This window comes from Carya illinoinensis, chromosome 9 (genome assembly GCF_018687715.1).
Source record: "Carya illinoinensis cultivar Pawnee chromosome 9, C.illinoinensisPawnee_v1, whole genome shotgun sequence".
NCBI classification, from domain to species: domain Eukaryota; kingdom Viridiplantae; phylum Streptophyta; class Magnoliopsida; order Fagales; family Juglandaceae; genus Carya; species Carya illinoinensis.
In genome coordinates this window covers 40,982,945-40,999,115 of record NC_056760.1, presented here as the reverse complement: position 1 = coordinate 40,999,115, position 16,171 = coordinate 40,982,945, and positions in this window count along the sequence as shown.

Sequence of the window (16,171 nt, the reverse complement as noted above, 5' to 3'; positions counted from 1 at the left end):
TCTCTTTGTCCTAACTGTCGCTCTCTCTATTCTCGATCATACCGTCGCAATTGTCTCTGATGATCATTGTCACAGTGTAGGGCCATCGAAGTTCGGCACGATTGTCTCCTCTAGCGCCTCTATGTCCTCATCATCCTTTCACCCTCTGGCCCATCTCTCTCTTTGTCCTCACTGTTGCTCTCTCTATTCTCAATCATACCGTCATGGTTGTCTCTAACAATCATCGTTGCAGTGCAAGGCCATTGAAGTTGGGCACAATTCTCTCCTCCGGCGCCTCTCTCTCTCTCTCTCTCTCTCTCTCTCTCTCTCTCTCTGTTAATGGTACTGAGATTCAATGAAATTCATGTTTTTTCTTTAAAATTTATGCTTATACTCCTTAACTTTGAAATTGAAATTCATCGAAGTCCAGTGCCTATGAAATTCATCAAAGTTCAGTGAATATGAAATTCATCTCTAATAGCTGTTAATATCATTTTAGGAATTTTTTCAATTCGTTGAGTTGAGGTTTAACATCTTAAGCATATGCTAAAAAAGCCCCATTTAGATTTGGGGCAAAGGACCTTTGGTCTGTTCTGAAGATTGATCCTGGAGTGCTTGATGTTGGTAACAAGTGCATTCATGATCTTCCATTTCAAATATCAGAAGTTGAATCCGAGAAATTTTTCTCTTACCCTAGAAAAATCCCAAATTGAGAGAGAGAAGAATAAACTATAGTGACTAACCTAGACAAAGTAAAATCCCAAGAGAAAAAGAAGAAAGAAAATACTAGCAGCAGGCAGAGGATCTGAAGCAGCGGGCCCTCTATATCTGGTTTGCAAATGTGCCAAAATGAACTGAAAAGAAATAAAATAACTAAAAGAGAATAAATGAGTTAAACGAAGTTAATAATGGGCTATTATTGTCTGCATTAGGTGTATTCTTAGAAAACATGGGAGGCTTATGTGTCACCGTTCCATTGGTTGGTGTCAAAAGTCCATACTCACCGTATCTGAAGAGGGACTCATTATTTGGAAGAGTAATATTACTCGTCATTTTAATTCTTATCATCCTTCTATATGACAATAGATGATTAGAGACTATTTATTATATTTTACTTATGAATTTATTATTTAATACTATATTATAAAATGATGTGGAGAAAATGAATGATGAATAGAGTTTTTCAATTTAAAATAGAGTTAATTACGAATTGTATCTTATAAAATTATCATTTTTCTTTACTTTAAGATAATTAATATTTTTCAATTAAACTTTCAAGTTATTCTATTTGTAAGTTTGTATTTAGAATACACCATTCACATCATTTATATGGTCAAATTTGATTTATAGCATTTAAATTTTAAAATTTATGCTTCAAATTAAATTATATCATATAAAATATTTGATAGGTGTATTATCTATATCGACTTATAAATAGAATTTTTCTAAACATTTTTATGTTATAACTTTTAGAAAATATTATGGAGGTTTGGATAGTGAGTTGAGATAAGATGAGATTAAAGTTAAATAAAATACTATTAGAATCTTATTTTTTTAATATTATTTTTATTTTAAAATTTAAAAAATTTGGATTGTTTATTGTATTTTATTTAGAAATTTGAAAAAATTATAATGATTAAATGAAATGAGATGAGTTGAGTTCTGAATTCAAACAATTCCTAAATTGATCCATCCATAAAAAGCTTGGCCACATCATCACTAATGACAGTCGAACACGTCACTTGAGAGGCCACATGTATTCCATGTATATAAATACTGAAAAATAAAAGATATTATAAAACTAACAAAGTTAAACTAAACAAATTTAAACTTAAATTGAAATAAATATTCATAAACTACATAAAATAAGTTATAACGAGGGAAGTCATGTATCCACTTCTCTTCTTTTTTTCTTTTTTCAATTTCTCTAATTTATTTACTTCAAGTTTTCAGCCTATTGCATCATTTTATTTTGAATCTTGTTTTTTTTTTTCAATATTAATTTTTATTTCAAAATGATTATTTTGATTTTTTCATGTTTTACTAAAAACTTTAATATGCTATACACGTGGTGCACGTGTAGCATGTCAAAATGTTATTGGTGCTGATATAACAAAACTAGCAGTTAATAAATGAATTCTAACGAAGATGCCAATTTGATTTTTCTTAAAGGTTCAACTAAGAATAGAGTAATTTTATTTTGAGACGAACCATAATGACATTTTTGTATTTAACCCTAACCCAACACAAAATTTAGAAAACTGGAGGTCTGCCCCTTCCATTTTAGTGAACTTACATTTTCATCCTTAAACTTCAATGCTAGATCTCTTTTTGAGACGTGTTAGTATCTTATGGCCATTAGTCACAATAATTTTATCTGTGAAAGGTTTTAATTTTGAATCTTGCGAATGAAGTTGTGCAACATCAATAGTGTGGATGGTGTGTTATTTATGGTAGAATTCTATCTAAATTTCCTTAAATTGCTTGAAATTTTATCGCAAAACTATTTAGAAAAACTAATTAATGAAAATCGATTTGAATCAATAAAAAAATATATATATATATATATTTTTTAAAAGTACTTTCAACTCAAAAGATTTAGAAGGGAGATTTCTTGGAATAAGATTTGTCCCATGAGTACTAGACTATACACTCCAATATATTAAACTTCATACTATAATCTAATCAATCAAAACTGATATGTACACCCCCAAATTATCGAACATCAGGCTACGAAACAGATCCGTACCCAAGATTTTAAAATCCGAGCAGGTAGATCGTAACCATTGTCTAGTTTTAACTCCACTTTCCTTTTTTTTTTTTTTCTTTTGAACTATGGTTTTTGTACATGATTCTGTTTTTAAAAAAGCACCCAATTACATATAACCGGTCACATAACTTGATTCGGACAGACAACTACCCAAATTCCCTTGGATTTGCAAGTTCCAAACCGGTTTGATCCGAATGCACAATCCTAATTAGGCCTAGGTAGGGGTGTGCAAATTTCCAAAAATTCCGACTCCGACCAAATCCTGTTCCGAATCCGACTTTGATGGAGTCGAAATTTTTGAAAAACAGAGTCGGAATCGGAGGCACTCCAAAAATGGGGTCGGAGGTCGAAGTCAGAGCCCGCATGGGTTCAGAATTCCGACTCCGAATTCTGATTTTTTAAAAAATAAAAACAAAGATTCAAAATGATGTCGTTTTGAATCTTTGTTCCCCCCCCTTAACTTAAACGACGACGTTCCTTGAAATAGGAACGACATCATTTGCTTCGTAATTTTAAACCTATGCGGCCATCCCCCTTTCTTCTTCCTTTCATCTGTCCCGATCCCTTGCTCAGCGACTCAGCTGCCGGCCCGCCCCTTTCTTCTTCTCCATTCTTCTTCATTTCATCTTCCAATTCCCTTCATTTGTTCTTCGTGCTGCCTTCGAAAGAATCAAAGCTGTGCCGCTGCCAGTGCCCATGGCGCTGTCTTCACAGAATCACTGTGCCGCTGCCCACGCCCCACGGCGCCACTCCTCACTCGAGTCACTCCTCAGTACAAAATCACAAAATTACATCCACTTAGGGTTAGTATTTTCTTTATCTTATTTATTCTCATAGTTGGTACTTGGTAGATTTTTGTATAGGAAATCCTTTGATTTCAAGAAACCTTTCCTTCAAACTTTATCCAGAAACAAATCCGAACACTTTCCAATGAATCTATCCACATTTGCAACTCCATATTGCAAGCCTTAAATTGCAATCTTGGTTCCCTCTTGCTACTTGCACTTACTGGCAAGAGGATTCTATGGTTTTTCCCCAAGCTTCAATAGTAAAAGTACCAAATGTGTTTCAATTACTGATCCAGCCTATTTCAGTATCAATAAAATATCTTCTTACTTGTAAACAAAAAATTAGTGATCCAGCTTGATGATTTTGTTTCCTCTCACCAGTTAAACATTTTAACAGCCTTACCAAGTCTCAACAGAGTTTCTAGAGGTTGCAAATATTTGGTGCAATCTTGTCATACTTGAGTACCTAGGGCTTGAATTAGAGTTTCTATTTTTCTAGTTTGAGTAGTTTAGAATTTTATTTTTTTTTGTATTTCCAGCTAAATTTACTGCTTTAAAGTGTTGATCTATTGTGTTAGTTACTACTTTGGCTTTATTTAAATGCTGATAAGGTATAGAAGTCAAGTAGATGAAAAAAACTTGCCAAATTAGATCTTAATAAGGCTTGTATGGGAAAAAGGAAAATTTGCCTAAACTGGGACAGCTACCAAATCAGAATTTTAGCCTCTAGAAACCCTAAGGGCAGGTCTGCCATGCCTCTCAAAGAGCCTAGGGAATTTCCTTATTTGCAAATAGAAGTTGGGAGTTTTATAGTGTTGCCCAGATGACTAACATAAGAGGGGGGTAAATTGAGTTGTATTAAAAAAAAAATAATTATAAATCAAATATACAATATAAAATATAAACTGTGACGCCCCCAAATCCCCACGCACGGATACGGAAAAATCGAGACGTCCGGATGATGACATCACGGGTCACCACCCTATCGACGTGTGCCAAGGGTGTGTATAAGCAACAAATGCACGAGAAACACGCAGCGGATAGCAAAGTCATAAACTAAGTACCAGAATTTTTCTTGTTTAATACAAAGCTGTTCAAAACATATATAATAAAATATTACATAACACAAATATTATTTCAAAGCTCAAAACAAAGTATAACCCAACTCAGAACTCCGGCGGAGCCGCATCCTCGAGCTCAGCCTCCTCCTCCTCCTCGAACTCTGCACCAAAATCTACGGAACCAAAAATGGTAACGCAGGTAAGTAAAATCCAAACACCACTAGATAAAAACATATAAAACTCAAACAACATGCATGAAAGACAAGCCAATGCACATGTCCCGTAAAACCATATTTTTCTACGCACGCCAAAAACATATCGCTTAAAACCAAGTCTCGCCATTATCCCAGATAATGGCCCAAACCACCATTTTCCCATAAAATAGATCAAAAGCCTCAAAACCAAATCTCGCCATTTTCCCAGAAAATGGCCCGCATCTGAAAACCATGAAAACGATCCAATTATGCATGCACCATGATCTCCCCTAGGGATCATCCGCACACCTTGGCTTTGTGTCATACCGCAGGTAACGACTACGCGTGTGACACTTAAACGAGCAATACCTTGACTCGCGCCCAGTGCGTAACTAGCCAGGCCATCCTCTAGTCCCCGCCACTCTAGGGACCACGGAGTCGACACGACAGCGTTACCATATCGTGCGATCCGGTCGTCACCCTACGACAACCTAGGGGATGTCACTCAGTATTATCTACTCCTGAGTGACCAGAGGAGCTCCACCGAAATAATAACCCATCCCGGCTTGGGCTCGTGAGACACACGCACCCGAAATTCATTTATGCCAACAGAACGTGATTTTCTCGATTAAAATAAAATGCACATGTATGCAATATGTAACGCATGCCCCATGACACAAATAACCAAGCAATCACAAATAACCAAAACCAAGCACTCCGTCTTCAATCCATCCGACCCCTGAACTCTTCGGATTCAGTCCGGAATCAACCAACCAACAGATAAATATTTATTGTAAGAGCAAAATACATTTAAATCTAAAGGTAGAGTTTGGAAAATACTTATAGCGCTATAAGATATTTTTCGAAAGCTCGCGGTGTTGCAAACGGTGGAAGAAAAACAACGTAACAGTATAATTTACACTGTGGCCATGGGTAATAAATTACCCACTTTCGAACGGGGACAAACCAAAGTTTGGGATTGATAGGGAATGGCCTAGGGATGTTTATGAAACTAAGGGAAGTGGAGTTTGGCCGTGGGTGGCGGCAAAAACGGCGGTAGGAGGCCAAAATACCCAAATCAAAGAGTTAGCTCGTGGGGACTGTTCCGGCGACGAGTTGAGGCCGGAAATGGGTGGTTTAGGACGGCAAGGAGTCGGTGATGAAGTGGTGAAGAGGTGGTGGCTGGAGGTGGAGCGACGGCGGCAAATCGGAGCAAAAGCCGTTTGGCTTGGAGGAGGTATTCCGGCTAAACGGCGGCTCCGTTGGCGGTGGAAATTTGTGGGATGGTTCACTGAAGGGAGGGGAAGAGATTGGTGGTGGTGGTGTGGCTCACGGCACCAGCGAGCGGCAGTACTGGGTGGCTGGACGTGAACGGCATGGGGGAGAAGAGAGAGAGAGAGAATGAAAACGCATGGGGGGGTCGACTCACGGGAAAGAAAGGGAGGAAAAAAAAGAAAGAAAAGAGAAAAAGAGAAAAGGGAAAAGAGAAAAGAAAAGATGGAAAAAAGAAATGAGGTCCAGTCCTCACTCCGGAAATCAAAATTGATCCGCCGAAAAAGATATTAAGAACTGTAAAACGACTAAATAAATTAAACACAACATCAAAAACCAATTTAAAACACAATAATTTAAAATAAATAAATCAATATATTAATTAAATTAAAAATAACCCTTTAGTGAAAATACACGTAAAAACGGGTCATCACATCCTCCCCCCTTAAAAACAGATTTCGTCCTCGAAATTTGCAAGATCAAACACCGACTTGAAACAAGCCACATGATTCCACATAAAACCACCTGTAACCAAGATTAAGAGACGTACCGTCTTTTACTTAAACAAGTAGGGGTACTGCTCCCTCATGTCCGCTACTCTCTTCCAAGAGAAGTCTTGAACTAACGGATCTCCCCATGCCACCTTAACTAAAGGTATCGTCTTGGACCTCAACTGTTGCTCTTTCCAATCCATGATCTGCGACGGAACAACCTCATAAGTAAGGTCTGGTTGCAACTGAATACTCTCTGGGTCGACAAAACGCGGTTCTTGTTGTCCAAAGCTCTTCTTCAAGGATGATACGTGGAAGACATCATGAATATCTCCAAAATATTCTGGCAAAGCAACTCTATAGGCGACGGACCCTACCTTCTCCAAAATCTGAAAAGGACCGACATACCTCGGATTCAGTTTCTTTTTCTTACCAAAATGCTTAACTCCTTTCATGGGAGAGATTTTGAGATAAACCCAATCACCTTCTTCAAAAGATAACTCTCTCCTCCTGGTATCAGCGTAGCTTTTCTAACAACTCTGAACTGCCGCCATTTTATCCCTGATGATCCGAACTTGGCTTTGCATCTCTTAAATTATTTCGGGTCCAATTATCTTATTCTCCCCGACTTCATCCCAACACAAAGGCGATCTGCACTTCCTCCCATAAAGAGCTTCATAAGGAGCCATTTGAATGGTCGCATGGAAGCTGTTATTATACACAAACTCTATAAGCGGCAAGTGGTTTTCCCAACTCCCTTGAAATTCCATGACACATGCTCGCAACATGTCTTCAAGGGTCTGAATGGTGCACTCCGATTGGCCATCTGTCTGGGGGTGATATGCAGTACTGAACTTCAACTTAGTACCCAATGCTGCCTGCAAACTTTTCCAAAAATGAGACGTGAACCTTAGGTCTCGATCCGACACTATACTCTTCGGTATGCCGTGCAACCGTACTATCTCCTTGATGTACAAGCGGGTCAACTTACCCAAGGAATCAGTGTTATTAATAAGCAAGAAATGAGCACTCTTCGTTAACCGGTCAACAATCACCCAAACAGAATTTTTTCCACTAGGCCTCCTCGGCAAGCCCACTACAAAGTCCATCGTGATGTCATCCCACTTCCACTCAGGAATAGGGAGGGGTTGGAGCATACTAGCGGGTCTTTAATGCTCGGCCTTGACTTGACGGCATGTGTGACATTTCTCAACATACAAGGCAATATCCCTCTTCATTCCATCCCACCAGTAATTTTTCTTCAAGTCCCGATACATCTTTGTACTACTGGGATGAACTGAATAAGGGGCCACATGAGCTTCTGCCATGATCCGCTCATTGAATTCTGAATCTTTGGGGACCATCCTACGATCTCGGAACCAAAGAATTCCATCTTTATCTATACTGTAATGCAACGGCCCTCGAGATTTTCTGACTCTTTTTCTAATATCCAACAGTTTCAGATCCTTCCTTTGAAGAGTCTTCAATTCCTCAAAATCAGTTACCCGAATATCAAGAACTGAAGATAATACCTCCACTTGCTGTGAACTCTCAATAATGAGCCTTCTCATCCCACAAAGCAAAGAATCCAACTCTGACGGCTCGGCTTCATCTCCCAAGTTCGATTTTCGGTTCAAAACATCAGCAACTATATTTGCCTTCCCTGGATGATACTTGATCTCGCACTAGTAGTCACTGATTAACTCCAGCCATCGCCTCTGTCTCATGTTCAGATTCTTCTGGGAAAACAAGTGCTTCAAGTTCTTGTGATCAGTGTATATTTCGCAAGCTTCCCTATATAAAAAGTGTCGCCAAATCTTAAGAGCAAAAACAATCGCAGCCAATTCCAAATCGTGCGTCGGATAATTCTTCTTATGGTCCTTTAGCTGACGGGATGCATAGGCAACAACTCGTCCTTCCTGCATCAGGACACAACCCAATCCAAATTTAGACGCATCACTGAAGACTACGAATGGCTTATGTGGTTCTGGAAGCGCTAACACTGGTGCCGTCGTCAACCTATTCTTTAATTCTTGGAAGTTTCTCTCACACTTATTTAACCAAACAAATTCTGCATTCTTTCTGGTCAACGCTGTGAGAGGTCCGAATAGGCGAGCAAAACCCTCCACAAATCTTCGGTAATATCCGGCAAGTACCAAGAAACTTCGGATCTCGCGCACTGTTGTCAGACGTTGCCATGACAAAATGGCTTCCACCTTATTAGGATCAACAGCCACTCCGTCTCGAAAAATCACATGCTCAAGAAATCTGACTTCCTCCAACCAGAATTCACACTTGCTGAGCTTGGCATACAACTGGCGTTCTCTCAATTTTTCAAGAACTAGACGAAAATGATACACATGCTCTTCAACATCTCGGGAATAAATCAGAATATCATCAATGAATACTATCATAAAGGAATCCAGATAAGGTCGAAATACCCGATTCATTAAATCCATGAAAGCAGCAGGGGCATTGGCTAATCCAAACGGCATCACCTTAAATTCATAATGCCCATATCTCGACCTGAAAGCAGTTTTGAGCACATCCTTGTCTCTTATCCTTAACTGGTAGTATCCTGACCTCAGATCAATCTTCGAGAATACAGCTGCTCCTTGAAACTGATCAAACAAATCATCGATCTGTGGGAGAGGATATTTATTTTTTATGGTCACCTTATTTAATTCCCTATAATCAATGCACATACGGAGGGTTCCATCTTTCTTTTTAACAAACAAAACTGGCGCACCCCATGGCGAAGTACTTGGTTGAATGAACCCCTTATCTACCAGCTCTTACAACTGAGTCTTCAACTCTGTTAATTCAGCCGGTGCCATGCGGTAAGCAGCTTTATGTACAGGAGCCGCTCTAGGTTCCAAGTCTATAACAAACTCCATTTCACGAACAGGGGGTAGCCCATGCAAGTCATCCACAAACACATCGGAAAATTCTTTCACAACGGGAATGTCTACCAAAGACTTCTTCTCAGACGGTGTAGACACCATCTGAACTAAGAAGGCTTGCGCTCCCCATGCAATCTCTCTTTTTGCTTGAATTGCCGATATAATTACCGGCTTTTCTTTTAGCTTACTCCCCGCAAATTCCAGACAATCACCATCTGGAAGCTGAAAGCTAATTACCCAACTTCTGCAATTAATACTCGCAAAATATTGGTATAGCTAATCCATCCCGAGAATGATATCAAAACCCAACAGTTTAAACGCCACCAAATCAGCATCCAAGAATCTTCCATCAAAATTGAATGGGCATCCCAAAGCAACCTTGGAACACCACACCATTTCACCATTGGGTAGAGCCACTACCAATGACTTCGGCAAGGGTTCCGTAACCAAATTACACATCCGAGCAAACGTGGAAGATACAAATGACTGTGAAGCACCCGAATCAAACAAAGTGCAAGTATAAAACTCATATAAACGGACTCTCCCTGAACCAAACACATAATCCATGAAATCCAAATACACAAAGAAATCAAAGCACACCAAAAATCAAATCCAACATAAAATTAAATTAGATCCATACCTGTAATTACTCCAGCATCATGGGTCGCTGGTGCCTCATCATCCACATCTCCGGGTGTGACAACATAAACCCGGGCTTGCACTGCTTGTCTTGGATTTGTTCTTTCACCGTGTCTACCTCCACGGCTTCCTTGAATTGACCTCGGACACTCACAGGCAAAGTGACCCTATTGGCCACAATTATAGCATCGAGCCCCACCAGAAAGGCACTCACCCACATGGGCTCTATTACAAACTCCGCAAACTGGCACTCGTCCTCCCATACGAACACCTGAGGATGCTTGCGGTCAAGTTCCAGTCCGCTGAACAAATTTTTGAGGCGAACCCGAGCTGCTTCCTTCACCAAAAAAACTCCGCCTCTTATGTCCTAGAGGGGAGCCCATACTCAAATTATTCTCTCGCTCCACAAGAGTGGCCACATCCACTAAATCCTGAAAACTGGATATCCGGTGGCTGACCACTATACGGCGTATATCAGGACGTAATCCCTCCTGGAAACGCTCGGCTCGGCTCGCATTTCCTCTGTGGCGATGAGGTGGGGTGCAAATCACCCAAGTTCTATAAATCTCCGGGCGTACTGTTCCATGGTCATGCTCCCTTGGACCAAGCTTGAGAATTCTTTTACTTTTTGTCGCCTCACGGAAGCGAGAAAGAAGCGATCATTAAACTCTTTCTTGAAGCGCTGCCAGGTTACAGTGGCAAACGCTCCCAACTCTGCTTCTAGGATTACTCTCTTGGTATCCCACCAATTAGAAGCGGTGCCTTGCAACAGATAGCTGGCGTAGAGCACTTGTTGCGCCTCAGTGCAACCACACACCTCAAAAGTTCTTTCCAAGTCTCTGACCCACTTTCCAGCTTGAAGTGGATCTTCTTCTCCAGTGAAGTGTGGACTTCTATGCGCCAGAAAGCGCTCATAGGTGCATCCGGCTTGCACCATGCTACTAGGCCCTCCTGGGTATAGCCAAGGCCCTCCCTGATGTGGCCAAGGACCTCCTGGTTGTGGTCAAAGCCCTCCTTGTTACGGCCAAGACCCTTCCTGTTGTGGCCAAGGCCCTCCTTGTTGTGGCCAAGACCCTGCCTGTTGTGGCCTAAAATTCTGCTGCATAAATTCCGTCATCTACCGTATTGCTTGGGCTATGGAGTCATCTCTCGATGTATCGTCCCGTGGCTCCTAAGTAGATTTCTTTGGTCTCACCATTTTTCCTGCCACAACACAACCTTTGACCCCCTTTAAGAAAACAAATAAAACCAACATAAAATCAAAAAGCAAAACCAACACCACATAACAAGAAACAAAAAGAAACCAGTTTGCAAAAACATAACTAAATAAATAAAAACAAGCAAACAAACTCAAACACATAAAACAAATAAAACATGTCAAATAGCAACTTTACTTAAAATAAGTTTTTAAAACACAACTTTAAAAAACATTCTGGTACTACCTACGGAACATGTGGTTTTACCCAGAGCCAAACCGCTCTGATACCACCTGTGACGCCCCCAAATCCCCACGCACGGATACAGGAAAATTGAAACGTCCGGATGATGACATCATGGGTCACCACCCTATCGACGTGTGCCAAGTGTGTGTATAAGCAACAAATGCACGAGAAACATGCAGCGGATAGCAAAGTCATAAACTAAGTACCAGAATTTTTCTTGTTTAATACAAAACTGTTCAAAACATACATAATAAAATATTACATAACACAAATATTATTTCAAAACTCAAAACAAAGCATAACCCAACTCAGAACTCCGGCGGAGCCGTATCCTCGGGCTCAGCCTCCTCCTCCTTCTCGAACTCTGCACCAAAATCTACAGAACCAAAAATGGTAATGCAGGTAAGTAAAATCCAAACACCACTAGATAAAAACATATAAAACTCAAACAACATGCATGAAAGACAAGCCAATGCACATGTGCCGTAAAACCATATTTTTCCACGCACGCCAAAAACCCATTTGGCCCAAAAACATATCGCTTAAAACTAAGTCTTGCCATTATCTCAGATAATGGCCCAAACCACCATTTTCCCAGAAAATAGATCAAAAGCCTCAAAACCAAACCTCGCCATTTTCGCAGAAAATGGCCCGCATCCGAAAACCATAAAAACGATCCAATTATGCATGCACCATGATCTCCCCTAGAGATCATCCGCACACCTTGGCTTTGTGCCACACCGCAGGTAATGACTACGCGTGTGACACCTAAACGAGCGATGCCCAAACTCGCGCCCAGCGCGTACCTGGCCAGGCCATCCTCTAGTCCCTGCTACTCTAGGGACCACAGAGTCGACACGACAGCGTTACCGTATCGTGCGATCCGGTCGTCGCCATGCGACAACCCAGGGGATGTCACTCAGTATTATCCACTCCCGAGTGACCAGATGAGCTTCACCGAGATAATAACCCATCCCAGCTTGGGCTCGTGAGACACACGCACCCGAAATTCATTTACGCCAACAGAACGTGATTTTCTCAATTAAAATAAAATGCACATGTATGCAATATGTAACGCACGCCTCATGGCACAAATAACCAAGCAATCACAAACAATCAAAACCAAGCACTCTGTTCTCAATCCATCCGACTCCCAAACTCCTCGGACTCAGTCCGGAATCAACCAACCAACAGGTAAATATTTATTGTAAGAGCAAAGTACATTTAAATCTAAATGTAGAGTTTGGAAAATACTTACAGTGCTATAAGGTATTTTTTGAAAGTTTGTGGCGTTGCAAACGGTGGAAGAAAAGCAACGTAACAGTGTAATTTACATTGTGGCCGTTGGTAATAAATTACCCACTTTCGAACAGGGACAAACCAAAGCTCAGGATTGATAGGGAATGGCCTAGGGATATTTATGAAGATAAGGGAAGTGGAGTTTGGCCGTGGGTGGCGGCGAAAACGGAGGTAGGAGGCCAAAATATCCAAATCGGAGAGTTAGCTCATGGGGACTGTTCCGGCGACAGGTTGAGGCCGAAAATGGGTGGGTTAGGATGGCAAGGAGTTGGTGATGAAGTGGTGAAAAGGTGGTAGTCGGAGGTGGAGCGACGACGGCAAATCGGAGCAAAAGCCGTTGTTAAAGACAACATCATTTATTTTTCAAAAATTTCAAACCTAATCTTTTACTTTTGACATATGACAAAAGGAGCATATTTTACTTTTCAAAAAATTCAAACCTAATCTTTTACTTTTTGCATATGACAAAAGGAGCACACTTTTATTTTTTAAATATTTTAAACAAAATCATCTACATTTTGCATAAGTAAAAAAAAACATCAATTACTTTTGAAAATATTCAAATAAAACATGCACATGTGAAAGATGACAAACAATCATCTTTAATATTTTCAAAATTCAACCCTTTAATCAAGGCATGCACATGTAAAAGATGACAATCAATCATCTTTCAAAATTTTTCAAATTTAATTTTCAAAATATTCATGCACATGTGGAAAATGAATTTTAATGCTTTTTGATAAAATATTAATTTTGAGCCTTAATCTTAATTTCGAATTTTTAAGAGATTTACAACATTACTCTATAATTTTAATGTGAACTTGTTCCCTTTTTGCTCATGCTTGTTTCTTTGATGTGCTTGACTCCATTGTGTAGACAACTTAAGTTTGAGACTTCTTTATTCTTTGAATTCATTTGTTATCATCAAAATCTATGTGTAAATATATAATTATACAAAACTTAAAACCTTGGGTTCAAAATCCCTAAATACGTACTTTCATCAGCTTTAATATAGTCCAAGAAAATTCTTTCCATCGAAAAAAAAATATAGCCCAAGAAAACCACAACTTTTTCTTATAAAAAGGGCATTAAACATCTTCATTTCAGCTCAGCCATAATTTCCTCTTGATGCTACTATCCCTTTCAGAACACATATAATTTCATAAAATACCACCTTGTCACCCTTTATAGAAATCGCATCTGTTGGCCTCCCTTTGGTGATCTAGCCAAGTTTTTTCAAGTATTTTCAATTCTTTTCATCAAGGTTCAAATTTAGATATATAATGACCTTTTTACTGTACTTCTACATCTTTCTTGAATAGTTTTTGGCATAAAAACAGTGCAAGACCCAATCTTGATTCTAAATTCATCATAAACACAACACACAATCACTGCTTGGTGAGTACATCTTTCAAGTCCTAAAGGGTTCTAGGAGTTTACTCCATTGCTCAACCTCCAAACTCATTTCAATGCAAATTTTCTCAAGCAATCACCCTACAACTAATTAAAACATAAAATAATAATAATAATAATAATAATAATATTAGAAAACTGCAAATTAATTGCTGGAAAGCAAACATGATTTTAGAAAAGTGGATTAGACCAAGAATAGGTGGAAGAGAGACTATATTCCAAGAAAATATTGCCAACCATTACTTTTTGTGTTACAAATTGCAGGAAAAGGCTTCATGATTTTTCTCCCAAATTAGAAACTTGTTTGCTCTGTTTCTTGTCAGCTCTTACATACTCAACATACCCCAGTTTGCTCTGTTTCTGAATGTGTAGAGAAAATATGGTGAATGTGTAGAGAAAATATATTTAGTTCCTGCATTCAAATATGGTGAATATGTAGAGAAAATATGTGAGAAATGGTCATCCTAACTTCTCTTGTTTCTCAAGAACGGCTCTGTTTTGTACTAGCAGAATTTCTTTTTAAGTCAAGCTTTTGCATTGAAGATCATTTTTTGTTCTATGCTTGTGCCTTCAAGTTTTTTATTTTTCTATTTATATTAACTGTTTATTTTATTTTATTTTTGATAGATATGGAAGCTTCACCTAGTGGAAGTTCAGAAAGGAATCCAAGTGCCACAATCCCGTCACCGACACCGAGATCTAGACCCACTTCTAAAGCAGCTACATTTTGTACAAGTAGCCGATTCCCCATGCCTATAGACATAGAAGATGAGGATAAGTTTAATGAGAATGAGGAGATGGGTATTGGGGATCTACCATCTCCATCTGCAACTCTATCTCAGCCACGAAATACTAGAAAAAGGTCTTGGATCTGGGAGCATTTCACCAAGATCCCTGGTAATCGTGAAAACCCACAGGCGAGATGCCACCACTGTGGGGCACTTTGTGGATGTCATTCAAAGAAGCAAGGCACTGCTGTCTTAATAGCTCATCTTGGGGGTTGCCAACGATATAAAATGTCGAAGGGAGAGGCAATCACTGATCAAACCAAGCTTAGTTACGAAGCTTCTACGGCCACTGATGGTACAAAAATTAAGAAAATGGTCATCCCTCAATACAGTGAGAAATTGGTAAGGGATATACTTGCAGAGATGATAATTGAAGATGAAATGCCTTTTACCACAGTCGATAAAAGAGACTTCCGAAAGTTTGTCAAGACTATTGAGCCACGATTTCTATTGCCATAATGGTATACGGTTATGCGGGATTGTATGAAGAAGCATGCAAAAGAGAAGGCGGAGATGAAGAATATGTTCACTACCACTAACCAGAGAGTGTCATTTACAACTGACACATGGACTTCTATACAAAACATTTCCTACATGTGTATCACAACACACTACATTAATAGTGAATGGAATTGAGAAAACGGATTATTGGAGTTCAAAGAAATTATTGATCATAAGGGAGCATCAATTGGGGCACTGATGGATGGTTATTTAAAGGATTGGGGAATTCAAAAGGTTCTATGTATTGCAATTGACAATGCCAGTGCCAATGACACCACAATTGAATGGTTCAAGAGGAATACGAGTATGAAAGCTGATGTCATCCGCAACCACGAATTTATTCATGTTCGATGTTGTGCTCCTATCCTCAACTTGATTGTCAGCGAGGGGTTAAAAGAGGTTGACGATTCCATTACCAGAGTCCGCAACATTGTGCGGTATGTGAGGGCTTCCCCTCAAAGGCTGTCAAAGTTCAAGGCAATAGCAAGCCAGCTTGGAATTTCATGTTCTAAGACATTGTGTTTGGATGTTCCGAATCGATAAAACTCAACATACCTTATGTTGGATGTGGCACAAAAGTACCAAAGAGCATTCGAGCGGATGGAGGTCGAGGATGGGGCACTTAAGTATG